The sequence below is a fragment of the Castor canadensis genome, chromosome 17, assembly GCF_047511655.1.
Source record: "Castor canadensis chromosome 17, mCasCan1.hap1v2, whole genome shotgun sequence".
NCBI classification, from domain to species: domain Eukaryota; kingdom Metazoa; phylum Chordata; class Mammalia; order Rodentia; family Castoridae; genus Castor; species Castor canadensis.
The window spans coordinates 12,900,430-12,923,642 of NC_133402.1; the positions used below are offsets into that span (position 1 = coordinate 12,900,430).

At 43.9% G+C, this 23,213-nt stretch overlaps 1 long non-coding RNA gene across 1 annotated transcript in view; it reads left to right on the forward strand.

Annotated features, from left to right (window-relative positions):
* LOC141418478 (uncharacterized) overlaps positions 1–23,213 on the forward strand; it is a 252,157-nt gene that overhangs the window by 166,354 nt on the left and 62,590 nt on the right. The window contains exons 4-5 of the long non-coding RNA XR_012443119.1: positions 13,911–13,952; positions 18,852–18,936. This is a non-coding gene — a long non-coding RNA (uncharacterized lncRNA). The remainder of the gene's footprint in view (positions 1–13,910; positions 13,953–18,851; positions 18,937–23,213) is intronic.

A 23,213-nucleotide genomic window follows, 5' to 3' on the forward strand; every position in this document is an offset into this window, starting at 1 on the left:
CCTGCTCATGGACTTGGAACACGTATTTAGTTCCCTGTGGTGTGCCCTCAGCTGCCACTCAAAGTCATGACTTTATCTTGTTTGGGTGTATGTTTTTCTTTTACGTGTTGCCCTTGAACTCAGATTCTAGCTCCAGTACTGGATCATCCTTCAAGGAGACACTTTGGATGAATTCCATTTATTTAGCCAACCTGCTCTGCTTTGAGCCCCCACACACAAACCCTTAGGAATTTTTCAATTCAACAGTTACTTACTGAGTGCCTACTATGTGCCAGGAACCCAAAATGAGGGCACTGCTGTGATATCTGTGGGGTGATCCAAGTTGGGCTGCATCCTTGACTCTCACCGGAAAAACCAAGAGGTTTGAGAAAATGGCAATGGAGAAGCTAGAGGTCTGGCATGCCAACTAGATTAATTCATCCCGTGCCACTATTAGATGAGTGTTTGGGTCCATGAAGCACGTCCTGATGGGGCTACCTCTTCTAACGATCATCAGGAATCCATCTGAGCTCTTTCAGGGGGAACGAGAGATTGTAATTTCAAAGTGGAACAGAAAGAAATGTAATTGGATCAATGGGTTGTTAATGGTGCTATTGAACGGCTTTCAGGCAGAGCTGTGTCCTGGACGGAGCTGGCTACAGTGAACCTGGCCGCAACTACACCCATGCTTGTCTTTGACACAGAGTCTCTGCAAGCAGTAAAGTATTTTTCACATGCATGGGCTCATGTAATTCATTGTAATTCTCCGTCTGAGGCGTTGTTTTAATGGTGTCAAGTCAGGGCTGTCAGGCATGGGGAAGGGAAGAAAGAGCCGCATGGACGTTTATGCTTTACAGGGGAATTGTGAGCATCGACCGGTCTCATGTTTGTGGTTGACTTGTTTTCAATGGGCAGAAATGGAAAGCAAAGTGAATGCTGTTCCATAGAGGAATGACTGAGCCATGGTGCATTCACCTGATAACCTACTTACAGTGAAGTCGAGAGCCACTAGGGGGCTTGGAGGGCCTTCAGCAAGACACTGTGGAATGAGAAAGGCTCCACGAGCAGTAGGTAGAATGTGATCTCATGTCTACAAATCAGACAATGACATATGCTCATAGGTGTCCTCATGCCTGCCTGGAATTCAATGAGGTTGGAGAATGCAGGGCAATCACAGCATGGAGTACTAATAAAGAATTTTTGGTGGGGCAGGTAAGAATGAAAGCAGGCAGGGCAACTGAGCAAAAATTGGTAAGGAAAAATTTCACATTCTTTCTCTCTGTTCCTTTCCATCTCTCTTTGTCTCTCTGTTGTCTGCTCTGCCCTCCCTCATGTACAAAGCATGAATTTGGTTACTTTTATGCATTTGTGTAAAGTTTATATATACATGGATAATGTGTTAGAGTTAAGTAATCAAAAAAAACAAGGAACAAAGGAATCAAGTAATCAAGTGATTTTATTGTTTTTATTCCCATAAACGTGTCACTGGCATACTCTGTGCCAGACATTGTGCTTGTTATGGGTGATACAGTGATAAGATCCAGGACCCATCCTTTAGAAAGTATTTTGTAATCTATCAAAGAACAAGACAAACTAGAATAATTTTTAATCCTAGCCTCACAGTATAGTCACCATTAGAGGTGGGCTTTTTCCCAGACCAGTTAAATCAAAATGCAGAGTCTGGCTACTTGAATTAAAAAAATAAACTAACAAACAACTAAAAACTCCTTTATGTGAGGGTTAAGAACCATTGTTTTAGAAGTTGAATTCTAACACCTTGAGACATATTATCTTAGACCAAACTATCTATTAATAAATTCAGACTGGTCTTTTACAAGGATTGTATTTGTTATTATTATCTTCATTGTTATTTTTTGGTGGTACTGGGATTTGAACTTTAGGGCCTTGCACTTGCTAGGCAGATACTGTTCTGCTTGAACCACATCTCAGTCCTGGTGGCTCTGGTCATTTTGGAAATAGGGTCTGACTTTTCCCTTGGGCCACCAGGATGTGATCCTCCTATTTTATACTGCCTGGGGTAGCTGGGATCACATGTGCACACTACCATGCCCAGTTCTTTCTGTTGAGAAGGGAGTCTCATCAACTTTTGTTGCCAGGGCTGACCTGGAACTGTGATCCTCCTGACCTCAGCCTCACACATACCTGGGATGACAGGTGTGCACCACACCCACTTATTGGTTGAGATCAGGTCTTGTGAACTATTTCACCCAGGCTAGCCTCAAACCACAATCCTGATCTCAGTCTCCAAAGAAGCTAGGATTACAGGTGTGAGCCATTGTGTCCAGTGTACTTACTTAATAAAATGCTAAAGTGGGGTGTAGCTCAGTGGTAGAGTGCTTGCATAGCATGTATGAAGCTCTGGATTCCATCTCTAGCACTTCAAAAATAAGTAAGTAAGTAAGCTCAAGCAATTGTGGCCAGGAGGAGCTGGAATCTGAAGGCCTGTGTAGAGCTGTCATTCAAACTGACTGAGCTAAAGGAGGGAGAAGGGAGCATACTAAAGGATGGATGACAGCCACGAAGGAGATGGTCAGACCCCATGGTCTGTAGTGGGCCTTCCCTGTCAGCTGCTGAAGTTTGGTCACTTTGGCCTGCTGTATTCAGATAAAGGCTGCCCCCACCTTGGCCTGCTCTCCTACCTGGCTGAAGCAGTGTGGCTCTGAAATGAGCTGGAGGCTGTCCTCCTCTGAGATGTTGGCACTTCCTAATGAATTGTTGTCCAACTTAAAAATGCACAGGCCTGTCCTTTAAGGAAACTCAACAGGTGAAGCCCAGCAACTAGACTCTCTGTAGGAAGTAGAAACTGCAAAGAGTAGCTGGGGCTCTTCTTACAGAGCAATTAAGTAGCCCTACTGACACAGGGAAAGTGAGACGGAAATCTCAGCAAGCGCAAGAGAACCAGGCTAGTTAGTGTCCCCCTTGGGATTATCACTGTTCCACATTTCATGACTCTGGAGAGGCAAGCCAGGTCCTTAGGATGCAAATGAATGCTTCACACATGCTTACATGATCATGTGCCCCAGGGGCTCACTAACAAGGAGGCATTCCTTCTCTGCGTTGTATATATGTAGGGTCGGCACCTGAGAGTGAGAGCCACCTTAAATTTTGTACCCCAGGTGCCTTTCTTGCTTCCCAGTAGTCCTAGCCCTGGTGAAGTGTGTTGGATTTGGGAAGAGACTGAATCTTCACCTTTTTCCCTTTCTGGCTCAGTCTTCTTCTCTCAGCCTCAATCTCTTCACTTGGAAGCTGGAGAATTGAAGGTAAAATACCATTGCACTTATCCAATGGGAAATTTTTATTTTAAACGTTATCTGCTGTTTGGATTGGTTGACCTAGGAAGAGCAAGAAAAATCCCTTTGTAGCAACTGTGCTTAGAATTTTTTTTTCTAGAGAAAAATCCCTTTATTAGGTGTGACTTGCTTATTGGAAGTGTGGACTCTCCTGGCACAGGGTGGAGATGGAGGAGATTAGGTAAAGCAGAGTTGGCTTTGTAGGCATGATAAAAAGCCAAAATAAAAAATAGAGCTTTGAAGTCTTTTCTTAATTCTCAGGGAGATGGGGTCTTGAGCTTGAGCTGGAGTGGAGGGACAGAAAGAGGGCAAGAATTGGGCTTTGAGGAAAGTCTAGGGAGTGGGAAGTTCCTCAGGTAGAGAGGCCAGAGAACAAAGAAGCTCTGTGGGGATTACTGCTTACTGTGTGTTGTCACCCCTCCATTTCCTGCCAGCTTCAGTAAAGATGGCTACACGGAACAGCTTTGAGGAAGTGAAGGAAGACACAGGATCCCAGTTGTGGGCTGCAGCAAGATGGAAAGAGGCCATAAATTCTTGGAAACGGGGTCAAGGCGCATGCTTCCTATCCTGTGGGAGGTGGGAGTCTTGAGGCATTTTAGTTGACTTTTAAAGGCAAGACTGACCCTAGAAGAATTTGGGAGCACTCGAGCAGCAGACATCTGAGTAACAGAATGACTAGTATTGGGATACTTCAGGCTGGGACTGTGTGGGGACCACATGCCCAGAATAGGTTTCTGTAACGCCTTCCTGGAAACAGAGTCCTAGGGCATGGGATTGGGGATCATTTATCTTGGGTGCTCACAGTCCATCATCAAGCCCAACCATGGAGCAACCCCAGTGTTTTAACACTTGACTCTTTCAGCTCCATTCTTCTGTTCATTAGCTGTGACCAGCTTTCCCTTGTCTTTCTGTTTATACCTCCTCCTTCCCCTGCTTCCCCTCTGAATTTGGAATGGCTGCTTCTGAAGTAGCATTCTTTGCCCCACCTCCAAATTTTGGCTCTCACCTTCTGAGTGAGATACATTCATTCCCTGGAGTTATGTCACTAGTGACCTATTATTTGGCAAGTCTTGGAGCATACCTCTTTGAATATTTCCCTTGTAGGTGGCCACCATCTGACCTCCCTTGCTGGACAATGCTGGTTCACCCAGTCTGGTCATTGACATCCAACCTGTCCCCAACCAATCCCTCTTATCCATAGGCAGTAAGGATCCTGGTGGAGGAACACACAAGATGGAAAATAGTCTTTGTGCAAAACCATTCTGGGAAGAGAAATTCCATATGTGCATTCCAAACACTTAGACTAGTCTGGTGCATGGCAGGTGTGTGGTAGATAATTTTTTAAAAAATAATTGGTATGTACTCATCATACTAGTAAGAGGTTTTATGAGGACATTTCCATATGTGTATAGAATGCACCTCAATCATGCTCACCCCTTCATTACTCTCTCTCTTATGCCCCCCTGTTTTCTTTTCCCCCATTCCCTTCTACCTCTAGTAGTCTCCTCTACTTTCATGACCTTGTGTTTGTTTTCCCCCTAACTTCCACAAGTGGGAGCAAACATGAAATAATTGTCTCTGTGGGACTGGTCTTTCACTTAACATGATGATCTCTAGTTCCATCCATTTTCCAGAAAATGACATAATTTCATTCTTCTTAATAGCCAAATAAAACTCAATTGTGTAGGTATACCACATTTTCTTTATCGATCCGTCCATTGATGGGTATCTAAGCTGATTCCACAATTTGTCCATTGTGAATACTGCCACAGTAAACTTGGGCATACAGGTATCCTATAGTAGGCCGACTTTGATTCTTTTGGGTATATTCTCCGAAACACTATGGCTGGATCATATGGGAGTTCTATTTTTATTTATTGAGGAACTTCCATACTGTTTGTCACAGTGGCTGGGCAGATTTACATCCAACAGATGGCAAAGAAGGATCAGCAAAGAGTTTCAGGCAGGCAATTTTCAGCCTAATGTAAGCTGCTTGGAGAAGTAATGAGTTTCCCACTGCTGGATAGGTGGCTGTCTAAGAAGCTGCACTAGGGGACTTCAAGCTTGTCTAGGCCAGATGACTCACAAACTCATCTGTCAGGTAGATGCCTACTAGTTAAGTCCATGTTTTTAGAATCAGATGAACCTGAGTTAGAAGTCTGGCTCTATAGCTAACTGTATGATTTTGAGCAAGTTGCTTAGCTCCTCTGAGCCTTGGATTCCCCGTTCATAAAACCAAGATGGCAATAGTGCCTGTCTCATTGAGATACCAGATGCCTGGAGGGTTAAGAGAGAAGGTGTAGGTTGTGTGTGTGTGTGTGTGTGTGTGTGTGTGGTTGGCTTAGACTAGTTCCTGTCTGTCACTAAATGTGTCATTGAGAACACATAAAACCACAAGATTGCCCAGCTCTATTACTCCAATTTCTAAGACTGTAACTGGTGAATTATCTTCCTGCAAGTCTGGAAGATCTATGAATGGGACCCAGGTTTTCTGACTCCCAACCCTTTCCTTGTCCATTTCACTTGTGAGTCTGCCATTCAGGGAACCATGGGTTGATCTCCACTCCTGACAGTGCACAGAAGGACCAGTCTCCTGCATGTCTGATCACAACCATGGTGCTCCTCAGTGAAGTCACTAAACAATCAAAATTCTAGATTTTGTGAGTCATCCACAAGGTCATCAGAGGAGAAACAATGGTGACAAGGAGTTGGGGTTTATCTTTCCTGGAAGAAGAATCTTCAGAGGAAGGACATTTGTTTCATAAACAAGGATGGATACTCTACTTCCCTACTACTTCCTTTTGTGACAAAGGCATGCTTTTTTTGGGAGCTACTTCATCAGCAGTGTCTGTGCATTCTGCTTACTGTGAGTCAGTAGGCTGCGCTGTCACATAGTCAGAGCTCCGCTGGTACTTATTAAATGAATGGATGCCTTCCACTCTTAAGAGCTTTACCTCTCTTCTTCACAACCTTGAGGAAGAGTGAGAGATTTATGGTTACTATACGTCTTAGTTACCTGCTTCTGCATAACAAATTACTCAAAACCCAGTGGCTTACCACAGCTGGCTTTCTTATTTTCTCACAGTTCTATGAGTCAGCAATGTGGCCTGAACTCAGTTGGATGGTTCTTTTGTTGGTGTTTCCCCTGGCTTCTCAGGTTCTGTATTCACCTGATACCTTGATTAGAGATGAATGTTCTGTGATGGCTTCATTCCCAACTCTGGCATTTGTGGCTGACTGAGCCTAGGTCTTGGGTTTCTTGAGTCAAGATTACTACTACTTCTTTTTTATTATGCTGTACTGCGATGTGTCTGGGCCTTACGCTTGCTAGACAGGAGTTCTGCCATGTGAGCCATGACCCCAGCCCTTTTTGCTTTAGTTATTTTTCAGATAAGGTATCACAGTTTTGCCCTGGAGCCAGCTTTGGACTTTGATTCTCCTACCAGTGGCCTCTTGCTTTTTTTTTTCTGTTTTTGCGTCTGTAAACTTCTTTTTTTTTTTTTTTTCCTTTTTCTTTTATTATTCATATGTGCATACAAGGCTTGGTTCATTTCTCCCCCCTGCCCCCACCCCCTCCCTCACCACCCATTCCGCCCCCTCCCTCTCCTGAATTGCAGGTTTATTTGTTGAAATGGGGTCTCAGGAGATTTTTCCTCGGGCTGGTCTCAAACTGTGATTCTTCCAATATTTGCTTCCTGAGTAGCTGAGATTACAAGGCATGAGCTACCAGGCCTGGCCAAGCAGTGAGCCTTTTGAGAAGGGCAGGGGAAGTTTTAGGCAGATGGAGATGTAGGCTCCGAAATTGTTTGATATCTTCTTGATCGAAGCAAATCAAACTGACACTCAGGACTCAAGAGGGTGAGAAACAGACTCCACCCCTTCACAGAAAGAGCAACAAAGTCACATTACAAAGAGCTATGCATATAGGGATGGGAGGGATGTGTGGCCAACATTAGTTATCAGTATAATTCTGATTTGACTTCCAGCACTATCAAGGCTGATCATTGATATTTCCCAGTCCAAAAGAACAGATCTTGCAGTAATATTGAACAGATAGCAAGGTGGAGTAAGACTCTGACAGTATTGACCATGTACATGACCAGTGATAGGTCAGGCCTGAAAATCCACAGATTTGCAAGGGTCTATAATGTGCATTTCTCTGTATAAATAGAACTTCAACCTTCCCACTCTCCTTGTTCTCTCTTGACTCCCCCTTGTGTATCTCTAGGCATATATGTATGAGCTCAGGTTGGTGCATCATTTCTACCTGCTTCTGGGTCAAAGTTAAACTCATCCTTTAACCTGTTTTTGTTACTACTGTGTTATAACAGAAGGAGCAGTTCTGTCTCTTCCCGATTATCTTGGACCTGAATAGGTCCTTCTTGGTAACAGCCTATTGGTTTCTCCCAGATATGTCCAGGCCATATTATACTTCTTTGATCCAAATCTTGCAAAATATAAATATTTATATCCCGAGATCTCCTTTAGACACCTGTTGGTGTTAAGTCAACTTCTATGACTGTCCATTGTCTTAGGATTTTTCATATAAGCCTGTTTTCCTTCAGGTTAAGTCTATGTAATAAAAGTAATATTGAACCCTAACACCTTCATTTCCTTTAAGTCTTTATACAAAAATCCCTGTCCAATGAATACTTCCCTAACCCAACTATTTCAAACAGAAACTTCCCAGTCAATCCCAAGTCCCCGCTTTGATTTTTTTCTTCACATAGCACCTAACACCAGCTACCATTTTTAATGCTTGCTCATGGCCTCTCTCTCTTCCTCAAGAATATAAGCTCCATGCAGGTGGGGAATGTCAGTTTTGGTTACTGCTACAGCCTCCATACTAAGAACCATGCCTTGCCTATAGTAGATAGTAAATACTTGTTGAAAAAATGGCTAAGTCACCTTTCTTTTAACTATCTCTAGTTGTCTATATCTCATTCTGTCTATATCTGTCTCTGTCCACCTATTTACCCATTTATCCATCACCCATCCACCCATTCATTCACCTACCCATCCAATCACCCACCCATCTACCTACCCATCCAGACATTTATCCACCCACCTATTCACCCATTCACCCATCCATCCACCCATCCATCCACTCATCCATCCATCCATCCATCCACTCATCCATCCATCCATTCTTGTAAGGAGCCTGTCTGGTTACACTGCAGCATGGCTTAGATTTTAGAAAACTGACAACTAGGATCTGATCAATTAATATCAGAGAGTTTCTATGGATCCACAGGCTCCTTGTTCTTGCTGAGCATCTGCCTTTGAGGTGAAGGAAGTCTGTGATGAGCACAAAGGCAATTCTTCAGCTAAACAGAGTCCAGGTCCTGCTACATCTGAGAGCCATCACTAGGGAGCAAAAACTCTTTCATGCCTGAAACTTTAAAAAACAGAAAGTGTACACATTAGAGGATTTCTTCTTTTAGCCTGAGAAGCTCTGACGCCTGGGGCTGGGAGGGTCATTGCAGTGGGGTGAGACTCATTCAATCTTTTTTTTATCCTGGAGGAGATTTGTGAGTTGTTCTCTGCCCCTCTGTACTTTGGGGTCTTCTCTATTCTTAAACATCCACTGAGGAATTTTTGATGACTTTTGGTTTTCACACATTCAGGTGAAAAATGAGGGAAATATATAGTCAGGTCATCTTGTAAGGAAGGAAAGGGGGGCATCTCTTCTACCTTCCAGTCACCAGTGGCCAGAATCTGCCTGTGAAGAGGAGGAGGCAGATTTTCCCTGTGGCTGCATTCCCAAAAGCAGAGTCCCAAGCAGAATGCCTGTGGTGCCATCTGCTCAAACCATTGTCTTATTTTAATCACTCGGTATTGACTTTATTTTACATTTCCTTTGGACTGCAGACTCATGGCACATCAATATTGGTCTGTAGAAGGCCCCAGTGTAAAGAAAAATGACCATAGCAGGTATAAACTTGCCATCTTCAGAAAGGCCTGCTTTTGAACTTAACCTGGACTGGTGTCTGGGAACTTGGCTCTGTGTTGTTCTCTTCACGGATAAGCCTGTCTAGTCCACCTGGGGTGCTGAGCCAGGTTGAGATAGTTGTATCTAGCTGTGTGTAAGTGACTGGGTCCCCTAAAGCCCCTGAACTTAGAATCTAAATGTGGATTTTCCTGGGAAGAAACAGAACACTGTGCAGGTGTTGCTGAATTTGCCAGATGAAGGAGCATGCTCAGTGTAGTCCTGAGGGATGGAGAGAGGTAAGGAGGATGCTGGGAGCCTGTGCCTGGTTCTCTAGACTCCTTCCCCGTGCTGATCCTATAATAAACTGTGGCCTCAGTTTTAGTCTTCCTAGCACATCACTGAGTGTGTCTTTTATATTATTTATCTGTCTGTAGGTTCATTTCCTTTTATCTCCACACCTCACTCTTATTCTTCACATTCACTATTCTTAAGAAAGTGTTTTATGCTTACTCTGTATCTTTCCATTGTGGTACATTCTTGCAGAGTGCATTGTGTGAGTGTATGTTCATTTGTAATACAGATATTTATTAGTTGTGGAATGTGATTCTGAATGAATACCTTGTTTGTTTTTATTTTAAATGATCACACTCACAGTTCTAGGAATTTTAAGGTGCATGTAGATTCATGTAACTACAGTCTGGATCATGAGCCCTGCCATCATTCCGAAGTCCTTTTTGTTGTTTCTTGTCACACCCTGCTCCAGCCACAATCCCTGGTAAACACTGATCTGTCTTCACCACTCTGATTTTGTCTTTCACAGAAAGTCATGCTATGGACTGTTCGTGATCACCCCCCTTCATACGCTGACATATAATTCTAGTGTATCATCTTTAGGCTGGGGTTTAGTGCATGGGGTTAGCATGTTTATGAAAGGGACTTTGGAGGTCTCACCTGCTCTTTCTGTCCTGTGAGGAAGTAAGAAGTCTCAGCTCCCTGTGATGTGGAGGAAGGGCATCACCATTCATGATGTCCAACTGTGCTGCTCACTTGACCTTGAATTTCTGAGCCCCAGCACTGTGAGAAATGCATTTAGAAGCCACCTACCTTGTGGCACTTCGGTATAGCAGCTCCAATAGACCAAGAGAGTAACCTTTTCAGACCAGCTTCCTCCACTCAGGGTGATGCCTCTGACATCCATCTATGTGCTCCATGTATATGGACTTTGTTTCCTTTTGTTGCTGTGTGCTATTCCAGCATCTGGTGTTCATCTGTCCACTCCCTCACTGAAGGACACGTTGGGTTGTCTCCAGTGTTTGGTCATTTTGACTAGAGCTGCTGAAAACACTTGCGTATCTAGATATAGATTATTATGTGAACATAGTTGTCATTTCTTTAAGGATACCAAGCATGGAGTTTATGGGGTCACCTTGTAAGTCTATGTTTGACTTTGTAACAAACTGCCAAGTGTTTCACAGTGGTGGTGCTATTTTGAATTCCCCACTAGGAACTTATGATTTATTTCCTAATTGCTCTGCACAGAACTACTTAGTGTTATCACTTGAATCTGTACCTTTTGAAAGTACCCCCTCCAAAGTGTTATTTTTAGTTAAGGTATAATTAAAAAATAAATACAAAGATAGATACCTCATGCTCTCACTCATGTGGAATCTAAATAAGCTGGTCTCACAGAAGTTGAGCAGAATGAGGGCTACCAGAACCTGGGAAAGTAGGGGAGGGAGGGTGGGAGAGTTTGGTTAGTGGTTACTAAGTTACTGTTAGGTAGGGGGAATAAGTTCTGTGCGCAATAGGGTTACTATAGGTAATGATGATGTGTTGTTTGTTTTGTTTTTTTGTTTTTGTTTTTCTGGTGATACTAGAGTCTGAACTCAGGGCCCCATGCTTGCTAGGCAGGTGCTCTACCACTTGAGCCACTCCACCAACCTTTTTTTTTTTAATGATGTGTTGTACAGCTCAGAAAACCTAGGAGAAAGGGTTTTGAATGTTTTCACAAAGAAATGATGGATGTTTGAGGGGATAGCTATGCTCACCCTGATTTGAACATTATACATTGTATCAAAATATCACACAGTACCTATAAATAGGAAGGATTTCTATGTGTCAATTTAAAAAAGGAGAAAAGAAAAAAGAGCACAAATCTTAACTGTATAGCTGAATGTTTTTCTGCATGGTTAGACCCTAGATTAACCATAGAACATTCTTAGCACTGCAGGGATTTCCCCTGTGAGCTCTGAAGGTCTGTGTGTAATGAGCTATTGATTAGTTTTGTCTGATTTTGAACTCCATTAGAATAATTGTACTGTATGTTATCTTTTGAATTTGGTATCTTTTGCCCAACATTATGTCAGCGTATCCATTTTTATTGCTGCATACTATTCCATCACATGGCTATACCTCAACATACTGATATTGGGTGTTACCAGTTTGAATTAAACTTGTACATGTCTTTTTGGTAGGCCGAACAGTCATTTCTTTTGAGTATAGTCCCAGGAATAGAATTGCTTGGTTGTATTATTTGTGTTTATCTTTACTAAATACTGCAAAATAATTTTCCAGAGTACATATACCATTTTACTGATGCATTACCATTTTACTAATGATGCCATGCCGCCTTTTCTCCCTCTTTCCTGTCATTATAGCTGTAAGGTCCATCTCTCTTGCTGCTGGTACAGCTAAATGTCACTTCTAATACTCCCTGGTGTCCTGTCAACCGCTTCCCCTGCATGGATACCTTGTTGCCCCCAACTTCCTGACACCCCAAGTAACCTTTCAGTGGTTAGCTGCCCGTGTCCTCTAAGAAGCTTTGTAAGAATTTCTTCTAGAACTGTGAGTCATCGGGTCTGTGGTTCTTAGACTAAAATAGCAGCAGTTTGATCTGAACACATCAGTGTGCCTTCCCACCAGCTGTGCACAGGGCCACCTGCACCCCCATGTTCCTGCCAGCATTTGTACATACATAGTAAGTATGAAATAGCTCAGCAATATGGATGTACACATGCACACAAATACACACCTGTGTGCACAACATATGCACACACAGGCACACATATACACATGCATGTGCATGAACACATGCAGACTTACACACATACGCATGCAGGCATACACATGCATGTGTGTGCATACATGTCTATGTGCATCTACGTTCCCTAAATGTGCACACACATACATCGTAGCATCTCTTTACACATGATCAGTGTTCGTGCGGGTGAGCAGTGCTTCGTAACAGCAGGCTCAGCTGTAGCACTGCTCGTGTTTTGGTATGGTGATTTGTCCTGTGTATGGCAGAAGGTTAACCAACTCCCTGGCCTCTATCTACTAGTTACCAGTAGAGCCTCCGCTCCTAATTGGGACAATCAAAAATATCTTTAAATATTGTCAAATGTCCCTTAGGGGGAAAAGTTCCCCTGGTTGAGAACCAGTGCTGAGAATTCGGAGTAAAATCTCTGTTGATGGAGGCCATGAGGTACAGAGGTTAGGGAGAGGAGTTAGAGGGGTTTGCTGATGTGGACTTGCTGTCTGCCCTGACCTCACTAGTTCCCATGGTGTCAGCCCTCTACATTTTACTTATCTCCCTGTTACCACTGTTACCACTGATGCCTGTCTTTAGAGAGTTTCACCTTGAGAGCTCAGGAAACCCAGTTAATAAGTTAATAGTGCCACCCACGGGGCTGGTAGGGCACTGAATGAGGGAGTTGGAAGGGGGTGCTGATGGGACTCACTTTGGGGGACAAGCAGAGGAAGATTCTAACTGAGCAAGTCACTCTGCGGAGCAGGACCCCTCGTCTGAGCTGGAGACAGGTGTTGGGGTGAAGAGCTGGTGGACCAGGAGAAGGCTGGGTGAGAAGCCTGAACCAGGGTGCCTCTGTGCATTTTCCAGTATCAGAAGCGTGTTTTGAGAAGTTCAGATGCATCCTTGGTCATTTTCCCCCTTCCCGAAGTGCTCCCAGGTTGAACTGCCTCTCCACTTCTCCTGTCTCAAATGATCTTCTTTTTGTGCGCTTTCTTTTCATTATTCAGGAATTGGCTTGAGTATCACTTCGGGCCACCCTATTATTCACCGTCACAATCCAAGCTCTGAGAACAGTGTTGAATGTGTTATGAATTTTGTAGGTGAGAAAAAAAAATTCAGAGAGCTTAAGTATCTTGTTTAAGGTCACACAGCCAGTAAGTAGAAGAGTTGGAATTCAAACTTCAAGGCCATGGTCTTATCATTATCTTATCCTTAACCTCTGGGGAGCAGTAAGAGCTTGTAAAGCTCTTAGAATTGCCTGAGTGACAGGGGTGGGAGGAAGGAACATGCTTTGGTATTCATAGCAAGTCTTTTTCAACTACACCTGCATTTATGCTAATAAGGTGACTTTCAATGGGGCCCCTAGATAGCTTTAGGAGGGGGGCTAGAGGCAGAGGACCCCAGGCCGGAACTTCTCCTTACCCTTACTGCACACTTTGAAGAGGAGAAAGGAGCTGGAGCTAATTGTGATTGGTAGAGCACCAATGGTTAATGATTTAACCAACCACCTAGGTGATGGAACCTTCGTAAGCCCCCAGAGATGGTTTGGGAGAGTTTCCAAGGAGACAGACATGGTGCTGGGAGGGTGGTATGCCTGCAGAGGGCATAGAAGTTGCTTCCTCCTTCCCTTATACCTTGCCTTCTGCCTCTCTTCTAGGTGCTGTTTTTGAGCTGTATCCTTTATTGTAAACCGTCAATAGTAAGTCCAGTTCTGTGAATCATTCTACAAATTTTTGAACCTGAGGTTGTGGGAACTTCTGATTTACAGAGGTTGGCCAGAAATGCAGGTGACAACCTGAGGATGCTATTTGGTGTCTGAAATGTGAATGAAGCCCCTCACCCATGACTAACTACAGGTGGACAGCGACAGAATTGAGTAGAATCATGGGACACCCAGGTGGTGTCCACAGAGAATGGAAGCATTGCTTGGTGTGAAAAATCTCACACATTTGATTACACACTTCATAACTTCCAGCTGTGGAATGAGATGCTAACTCCTGTCCAAGTGAACAAGTATTCAGCCGTGATCCAGGCAGCGCCCCACACACTGGGATATCAGGGGCAAGAAGGCCAGGACTGGGCTTCACGGAGCCTTGGCTCTACAGGACTGCCGGGACTGCAAGGAGACAGTTGTGGGTGATGCCTGGGGAGGAGGGCATGACCGTGGAGGGGAAGGGGGTGATGGAGAGGATTGTACTAGGAAGAGACAATGCACATGACAAGAACTTGGTGACCTTGAAGAACTGACAGCAGATTTAGTTCACTGGAGGGTAGAGGAGCAACTGGTGGAGGTGTAGGGGTCCCAGAGGTAAGAGTTGGAGGGATAGGAAATTCAAACTTTATCCCAAGGGCACCAACCTGCACCCAGGACTCAGGTGGTATTTTGAAGACACCTGGAGTTAGGATTTAGGTCACCTAGAATATGATGTTATTTGCTTTGTAACAAGTACCTAGCCTAGGCATTAATTTATTTATTTATGGTACCGGGGTTTGAACTCAGGGACTTGAACTTGCTAGGCAAGTGCTCTACTACTTGAACCATTTTCCATTTTGCTTAGTTTTTTTTTTTTTTTTTGTAAGTTGAGTCAGTCTCAAGCTTGGCCTGCACTGGCCTCAGGCCATGATCCTCCTATCTCTGCCTCCTGAGAGCTAGGATCACAGGCATGTGCCACAGCACCCAGCTCTCAACCTAGGCTTTAATGGGGTTTATTAGCCAGGTGGCTACTCAGGCCCAGTCACAGGTTCTAAATTAATTAACTCACCATTTAACCACTGACTCAGTGAATCAAGTAACTAACCAAGTAGTTAAACAGTTAGGCACTGAGTGCCTAATATTTATGCTGGACACTGTCCAGGTGACTGGGGAGGGCATATTGAATGAAGAAGCAAAATTCCTTTCTTCACTGGGCACACGTGGCAGGAGGGGAAGAGGAAGACTGGGGTAAATAAAATGTACCATAGGGTGTTAGGTGGCATGAACCAGAAGAGCGTAGCATGCAGCAGGGAGGAGAGGAGAGAGGCTGTCTTGGTCAGTTTTCGCTTACTGTAACTGAATACTGCAGCTGGGTACTTTATAAAGGACAGAGGTTTGTTTAGCTTGTGGTTCTGGAGGCTGGGAAGTCCAGCACAGAAGCTGCTTCTGGTGTGGGACTTCTTGCTGCATCCTACCATGGTAGAGGGAATCACAGGCAACAGAAAACAAGCATTCTAGGGGACCAATGGTAATCCATTGATCTATTAATCCACAAGTGGGTTAATCCATTCATGAGGGCTGCCCTGTGTTGGGAGCACGACTGCATTGAGGACCAAGTTTCCAATGTGAGAAATTTGGGGGACACATTCAAACCATTGAGTGACTTACAGAGTTAAATAGGGTGACAGAGAGGTAACATTTCAGCCACATCCGAAAGGGAGGTTGGGGGATGAGTAACTGCTTCAGATGACCTTGAAGTGGAAGTGCCCTTGACTTATTTGAGAGGCCCAGTGGGCTGTTGTGTGGGGAGTCCCGGGGTTAGTCACAGGAGATGAGGTCAGAGGGGAAGAAGCCACCCATCATCACTACACCTGGAAGGTGAGCAGCCCAAAGCCCCTGGGGTTGTAACGAGGTTGTCCAGGCCATGCATCTGTTCGCGGGCATAGCTGGTGCTGACCAGTTGGTGTTAATTACACATTACACCTCTAGTTTCTCAGCCAAGGTGGCTTAACTTAGATTAAGTCTTTGATTTAATACAAGATTCATGTCCCATGTGCTTGATTTAACTGCTGAATCTATAAATTGACCTTGCAGTTGGGGGCTTTCTTTTAACCTTTCAATTAGATCTAAAGATGCTAACTCTGAAAGGAGAGATACCAATGCATTTGAAGGGTTTGTGGAGGCCCAAAGGGATTTAGTCACTAGGACCAGCTTTAGGAGAAGCCGTAACTGGGTTTCTCCCTTGGAATACACACGCTACACTGTAGAGCTACCTAGAGGGAGGCAAAAAGACAACCTAAGCAAGACCTTTAAAGAATGAAGCAGTAAGATCAGGCCTCAGAGTTCTTGACCTGATCATTGTATTATTTTTTGCATAAAAAATGAAAGGAAGAGTATACTGGGAAGAGATACCTCCAGGCTTGGCCCTTCAGTCATTCAGAGAATATTCATAGAACAACTGTCGTGTACTTGAATCAGCTCTGGGTGAGGGTGTTGGGGATACAACGGTGAACAAAGTAGACAGAAGACCTCAAAGACTTGCATTCTATTGGGATGGTTGGAAGGGAGAGACAATTGAAAAATAAGAAAAATGCTGTATAGCAGAGGGTAGAAAACACCATGAAGGAAAACTAAATGGTCAGGGTCAGTGGTGGGGTTCCAATTTTGAACAGTTTGGTCAACATTGTTTTTGACAGTTAAGGAAATTACTGGAAAAAGTGAAGAACATGAATGAGGTTTTGGATTAGGCAATAGTATGAAGTTCGTGTAAATTTTCTGACATGACACAGTAGGTACAAAAGAAAATAACCTTTGTCTCAGGAAATGTGTACAAAGTGTTTAGGGGTAAAGGAATTTCATGGCCCCAACTCACTCCTGAATGATTCAGAAACCAAAAACAACACAATAAAGCAAAGATGGTGAGATAATTGACTATTTTGGGAAAACTGAATGAAAAGAGTGTATGAGAGTTTTTAAAATACCAATCTTGCAACTTCATTTCTAGTATGGAATTATTTCAACCCCCCTCCAATAAATACAAAATAAGCAAAGTAAGTGGCTGGCTGGGGACTGTCACAATTTCTCATGCTCGCATGCTTCTCTTCCTCCGCTCTGCCCCCACTATGTTCAATATCCTTCTCTTCTTCCCACTCCCACCTCCCACCAAATATGTTCCTTTAAGATATTCTGCCGTTGTTTGTGTTTGCCTTTGCCAGAAATGATCTTTGCTTCGTTTCTGTTTGGAATACCTATATTGCCTAAAAACGTGTGGAAATGTCTCTCTTTGTTGTTTCCTACTTTCTCCAAAGAGAAGGAACTGACCCTTCCCCTTTCTTTATCTTGCATGGAAAGCACGCTATGATTTTTACTGTGGTGTGAGTCATCTACCCTCTGTCCTTACTGAGTGTCGTGGGTCTCATAAGGCCCCTCCGTCTCATTCATCTTCCTGGCCCCAGCTGGTTTTGTGCCTAGTCCAGAGCTGAAGTGCAGCAAACACTGCTGACATGAGTTGAAGGGTCTGATGGAGCCCAGGGGTCTGGGGAGGCATGGCTCAGTGAGCGAATGGACTGGGATGAACCAAGCTGGCATAGCACGGCCAGCAGGAAGATGCATGGTGGACAAGGCCACGTCTGCCCAGAGGCCCTGCTGTCCTCCGCAGGGCAGGGAGGCGTCTGCAGAGCTTGTGCATCTGGAGTTGGCAGTGCTGGCTAAGTGCAGGGTAAGATCACAAGTAAAATCATGACTCAGGTTGGCCTAAAATTAAGTTGATAGTGGAATGCTGACCAGTGACCCTTAAATGACCGAGACTTTTTTGAGCAGGATCCTTGTCACATTTTCCTGCCATGTTGAACTTTACAGATCCCACTAATTCAGAGTGGGGCAGACGCACAGAGATGATTAGTTCAAAGCCCGTGGGACACTCCTGCTCCCTCATTACTTTGATGTGCCTGGGTCCAAGACTTAGGAGGAATGTGACCTTGAATGTTAACTTTCCGAGTGAGTGCAGTGCTCAGGGCTGTTAGCGGATCTGTTTTATTGCTCTGGATGCCCTGGGACCAGAGATTCTTTGTTACACATAACTGTCTCCCGTCATCATGGCCATCGGTACAGTTCAAATGAGGCTTTTCCCTAATGTTTGGAGACTCGGGCACAGATAGATTGGGGCAGGGTTGAGTTGTGTAGGCTCTGTAGGAATTGCAGTTGAGGAAGCTAAAGAAAATGCAAGGAATGGAATAGCTCCATGATTAAATGAAGAGAAAGTTTCTCAAAGGCAGACGGCCCTGGCCATGAGGCACAGCCCAGTCACACGCCAGCTTGAGGCCTCAAGCAAGTCACTTGCCCTCTCTAAGCCTCAGTGTCCTCATCTGTGAAATGGGTAAGTCATTGTACTTACCCCAGTGGGTCTTTGTGCATATGATGCTAAGTGTGTCTGGCACATAGTGAGTGCTCAATAAATATAGTTAATAATAATATAATAAAATAATTTGAAAATATAAATAACAGCTTTTACTTTTTGGTTTGGGCTCTCACATTCTGTGAGTGTGTCAGAGCAGGGCTGTCTGATTTATCTGTGCTGTCTTCTGTGCCCTCTGTGGCCTGGCACAGGGGAGGCACTTGTGGATGCATTTCTCAACCTGAGGTGGAGCTGCCATTTTTGTAGACCAGGTTTTGTCTTTAGGAAGAGCCCCATGCCCCATGGTTCACAGGTGTTTGTGAGCACTGGGTGACTGGTAGAGGAATGCTATGGTTTGAATGTGTCCCCAAAGTTCATGTGTTGGAAATTTAATCCCTAGTTCAAGAGTGTTGAGAGGTGAAATGGATTAATGTTGCCATCATGGGACTGGGCTTGTTATTGCAAGAGTGATTGCTATAAAGGTAAGTTTGTCCCTCTCTGGTTCTTTTCAGTGCTCTCTGCCCTTCTGCCTCTCCCCATGGGATGAAGATGCAGTAAGAAGGCTCTCACAGATGTAGTCCCCCAGGCTCCATAATGGTAAGAAATACATCTCTGATTTTATAAATTATCAAGTCTCTGGTATTCTGTTATAGCAACATGAAACAGATGAAGACAGGAATGAATGACAAGGTTTCTGGAAGGTGTCTACAGTCAGGCTACATGGGTGCTCCAGAAACTAGGCAAGGCTGCTGGGGACACAGGTGTGCATTCCAGTGTTCTATATGAATATATGACATTATGTTAAATATGATTTAGTTATACATGCACAATAAACATATATGTACCACATGGCCACCCCAGCAGTTTCCTGGGGGCCGGGGCCCTTGCTTTTCATTGTTATAAGCATATATCACTTTGGTAATTAAAATGCCAAATAAGATAGAGAACGAAAATATTGTAAAAGGGGATAGGGAAGATGAGAAAGAAGAAATAGGAACAGAAAGAAGAAATAGGATCAGAAATTAGGGGATTTTCTAGAAAGAAAAATGTCAGGGGAGAAAGCAATACTTAGGCATGCATTTTGCTCCTCCCTGCCCTCTGGTATTAACTTCCTGTCCTGGAGAGGGCACTGTTTTTTCTTGATACACCTTAAAATGGTTTCACCACTTTTCATGGACCTGGGCACATTTTTACACTTTTAGGGCCGTGTTTTGTTTGGAATAATGCTCAGGAGAGGAAAGATTCTACAGGTAGATCGGGGTGGAAATAACCAGCTCCATGGCTTAGTAGTTGGACAAGTTATTTTGCCTCTTAAGCCTCAGTATTCCCAGCTCGGCAGAGGGAATAATAAATACCCACCTCCCAGCTTTGCGTGGAGGATTGAGCAAGGCAGCATCACCACGCAGCCTGGTTCCCGGCGCCAAGTAAAACCTGGACTACTTGTCACCGTGATGACCATGGTAGCCACTCAGCTGCTAGTTCACACCCACATTTCTCCTACCTGTCCAGAGATTTATCCTGAGAACATGTTTCCTAATTTCTGAATGCTCTTCTGCAAATGACAGTGCTGTTTTACAATGGGCTTCTTCTTGAGGTCACGATCTGATAACCCTGCAGTGCTTTTTGACACAACATACGCTTGGCGTGTTTATGACAGGTTCTATTGATCAATCTTCCTTAAGTCTTTGTAAATCTTCTGCCTTATAATTTGTTCCATTTTTTCCTCAGAGAACAAGTCAATGAGACCTTTTGGGTAATGTGGTGACTATGGTTAAAAATAATGTATTGTTTTTCAAACTTTTGAGACAGGGTCTCACGAGGTAGCCCAGGTTGACCTTGAACTTGTGATCCTCCTGCCTCATCCTCCCAAGTGCTGGGATTACAGGCATGAACCACTGCATCAGAAAAGTATTTTTGAGAATTTCTAGAAGGGTAGATGTTAAGTATTCTCACCACAGAATATGATAAAACCATGAAATAAAGCATGGTAGTTAGCTCAGTTTAGTCATTGCGCAATGTGTATGTATTTGAAAACATGTTGTAAGTGACAAATGTATGCCACTTTTGTTTGACAATTTAAAAATTAACAAAAGCCTTCCCCAGAAATCAACTCCCATCTCTGATTCTTGGATCTTATCTTCCAGCTCTTCCTCTGTTCCTCCTTTTTGTGAAATAGACCAGAGACCTCTCTTCAGTGTTCTGCTTCCCTCAAAGGCATCACAGTGCAGCCTTTGATGTCACCTTTGTTGATATGAACATGGATTCTGACACTTTGTTCATCCGGCCTGGAAATTTGAACTTGTTTCACAGGGTTCTCCTACTAGCTGCTTAATTCCTCTAAATGGTGCATTCTTTGTCATTTTGCCCTTTTGACTTATTTTTTACTTGAGTTGATAAGCACACATTTGCTCTTTTCTCCGTTCCCTGAAGGGACAGCTGTTGTTTTGCTGTCCAGTGCCTGGCCTCCTGTTCTCCAGGCACCTGCTTTGGCTCTGGAGCACTGTGCTGTACTGGTGTTGCTTCCACTGTGGACTTGAGGGCTGCTGTGTGCCAAGCCTGACCAATCAGAGCACTGCATTCTCACATCTCCAGCTGTTGTTCAGAGATGGCCATCAGCCCAACTGGTGTGCCTCAGATGCTCTGGCATCTGTTGGGGGAAGAGGGAGAGGTTCCTCTTTCCTAGAACTGCTTATGAAAAAAAAGTGAGCCAAGTGTGGTGTGAATGCCTGTAATTCCTGCTACTCAGGAGGTAGAGGTTAGGAGGATCATGGTCCAAGGCATGTCAGGCAAAGTTAGTGTGAGACTTCGTCTGAAAACCAAGCTAAAAGCAAAGGGACCAGTGTGCGGCTCAAGTGATAGAGCTCTTGTCTAGGAAGCATGAGGCCCCGAGTTCAATCTTCAGTATTTTCCCCCAAACCCCTCAAAAAAGGTGAACATGGGTTTCTAGGAGCTACTACTTGGGACCTGATACAAGATGGCTCTAATCTTAATTTATAGTGGAAGGTGTTACCAAGAGAGAGAAAGTAAGTCAAGATGTGAGCAAGCCACCTGACCAAGCCACTCCCCAGGTCAGCCTTTCCCTTGGAATTCCAATGGCTTAAGCCAGTTGTTGTCCAGTTTGATCTGAGGTTCTTCACTGCAGCAGAGTCCTAAGCAATGCACTCGACACAATAACAACCTATGAAAGCTCTTTCAGATTTAATTTTGGGAGGCCCTTCTGCTTTTGGTAAGTTACTCTAGGATGTAATTCTTCTCCTGTTTTTCTGTATTTCTGAATGCCTGGCCATAACCTTGACATTTTCTACCATTGTTTGGTGTTTCTTGACCATGAGTCCCTTTTTATAAGCTTCTAAGCAAGTCCTTAGCCTTGATCCTTGATTTCTTTTATTTAAAAATATATTTTTGTTTGTTTGTTGTGAGACAGGATCTCACTTTGTAGCCCAGGTTGGCCTTGAACTCGTTACGTAGTCTGGGCTGGTCTTGCGCTCACCATCCTTCTGCTCTCAGCCTCCTGGTGCTGGCATTGTAGGTGTGTGCTACCATGCCCTGAAAACAATTGTCCTTTTTCATGATTAAAGTATTTGGTTTTACCATTCACCTAAATGTAGAAATGTAGAAAAATGGGAGAAAAAAAAAATCACCCAGTGTTCTAAAGAAAACTAGTTAATATTTTCTCCGGATTCTTTCCCAACTCTCCCATCCCTACATAGATCATAGGATTAAGTTAAATCATTTTTGAAATTTAGAACATGTATCTGACATAAAATTTAAAAGACAGCATACACTCTTCTGCACCTGGCATTTTTCACTGAGTGCCTAATTTAGGAAATGGTTCTCTGTCAGTAGAAAGAGGGTCATCACATTCTTCCTTTCCTTAGATGTGCCAGGGATAATTTAAGCCGACCCCTACTGTCGGATGCCTGGTTTGTTTCCAGGGTTTGTGCCATTACAACTGGTACTGCATGACACTGTGCAAGAAACCTTTGCAACAGTTCCATAGAATGGACTCTGAAAAGACAGAACATAGGGAAATGGCCTTTTAAGGCCATTGGTGTCATTGGAAATTATCTTTCCAACGGATGGCTGCATTTTCTACTCCTGCCAGGAACAAATTAAAGGGCTCTGTTTGTTCACACATGTCCAGCCCTGAGATCCATACCTGGCACACCGCAAATGCTTCATAGGTGAGATAGTATGACCGGCATTGTTCTTACGATTTTCCCTTTTCCTCTGCCCCCTCTGTTTTGCCTCATTAGTGTTATTTGAGAGCATGGTGTATTTCATTTGTGCAAACCCCTCTCTCATGCCTGGGGACTGGGATCTTGGGAACATCACCTTTGTTCTGGACTTTCAGAAACATTCTTCCCCCCTCAGGGAATAATGTAGGCTATAATTCTGAAAAGCAGAGAGGAAAGGGAAATAGTGATGCCTCCTTGGAAGAGGCTGGGATCTAAGACGTGGTTTTCCCCAAGTTTCTTGTTGCTTTCCATTTTTAAGGCCTGATCAGAGTTTCACTTCCTTGGCACAAAGCCCAGCACATGGTAGGCACTTCATTTTTGAATGGATGGATCAGTCAACGAGTCAATGATTGGTCATTGGGCTCCCTAACAAATGTCTCAGGGAGTCAAATGTAAGCTTAACAGAGGCTGTGACTATCTTTTCTTCCTATTTTCTCTCACTAAAATCGTAGTAGGCATGTGATGGATACTTGGCACAAACCCAGTACCATTGTGTGTCACTTAACGATGAGCTGAGTTCTGAGAAATGTGCCCTTAGGTGATTTTGTCACCATGTGAACATTAAAGAGTGAGCTTATAAAAGCCTTGTGGGGACCGAGCCTGGTGGTGCAGGCCTGTAATACTAGCTACTCAGGA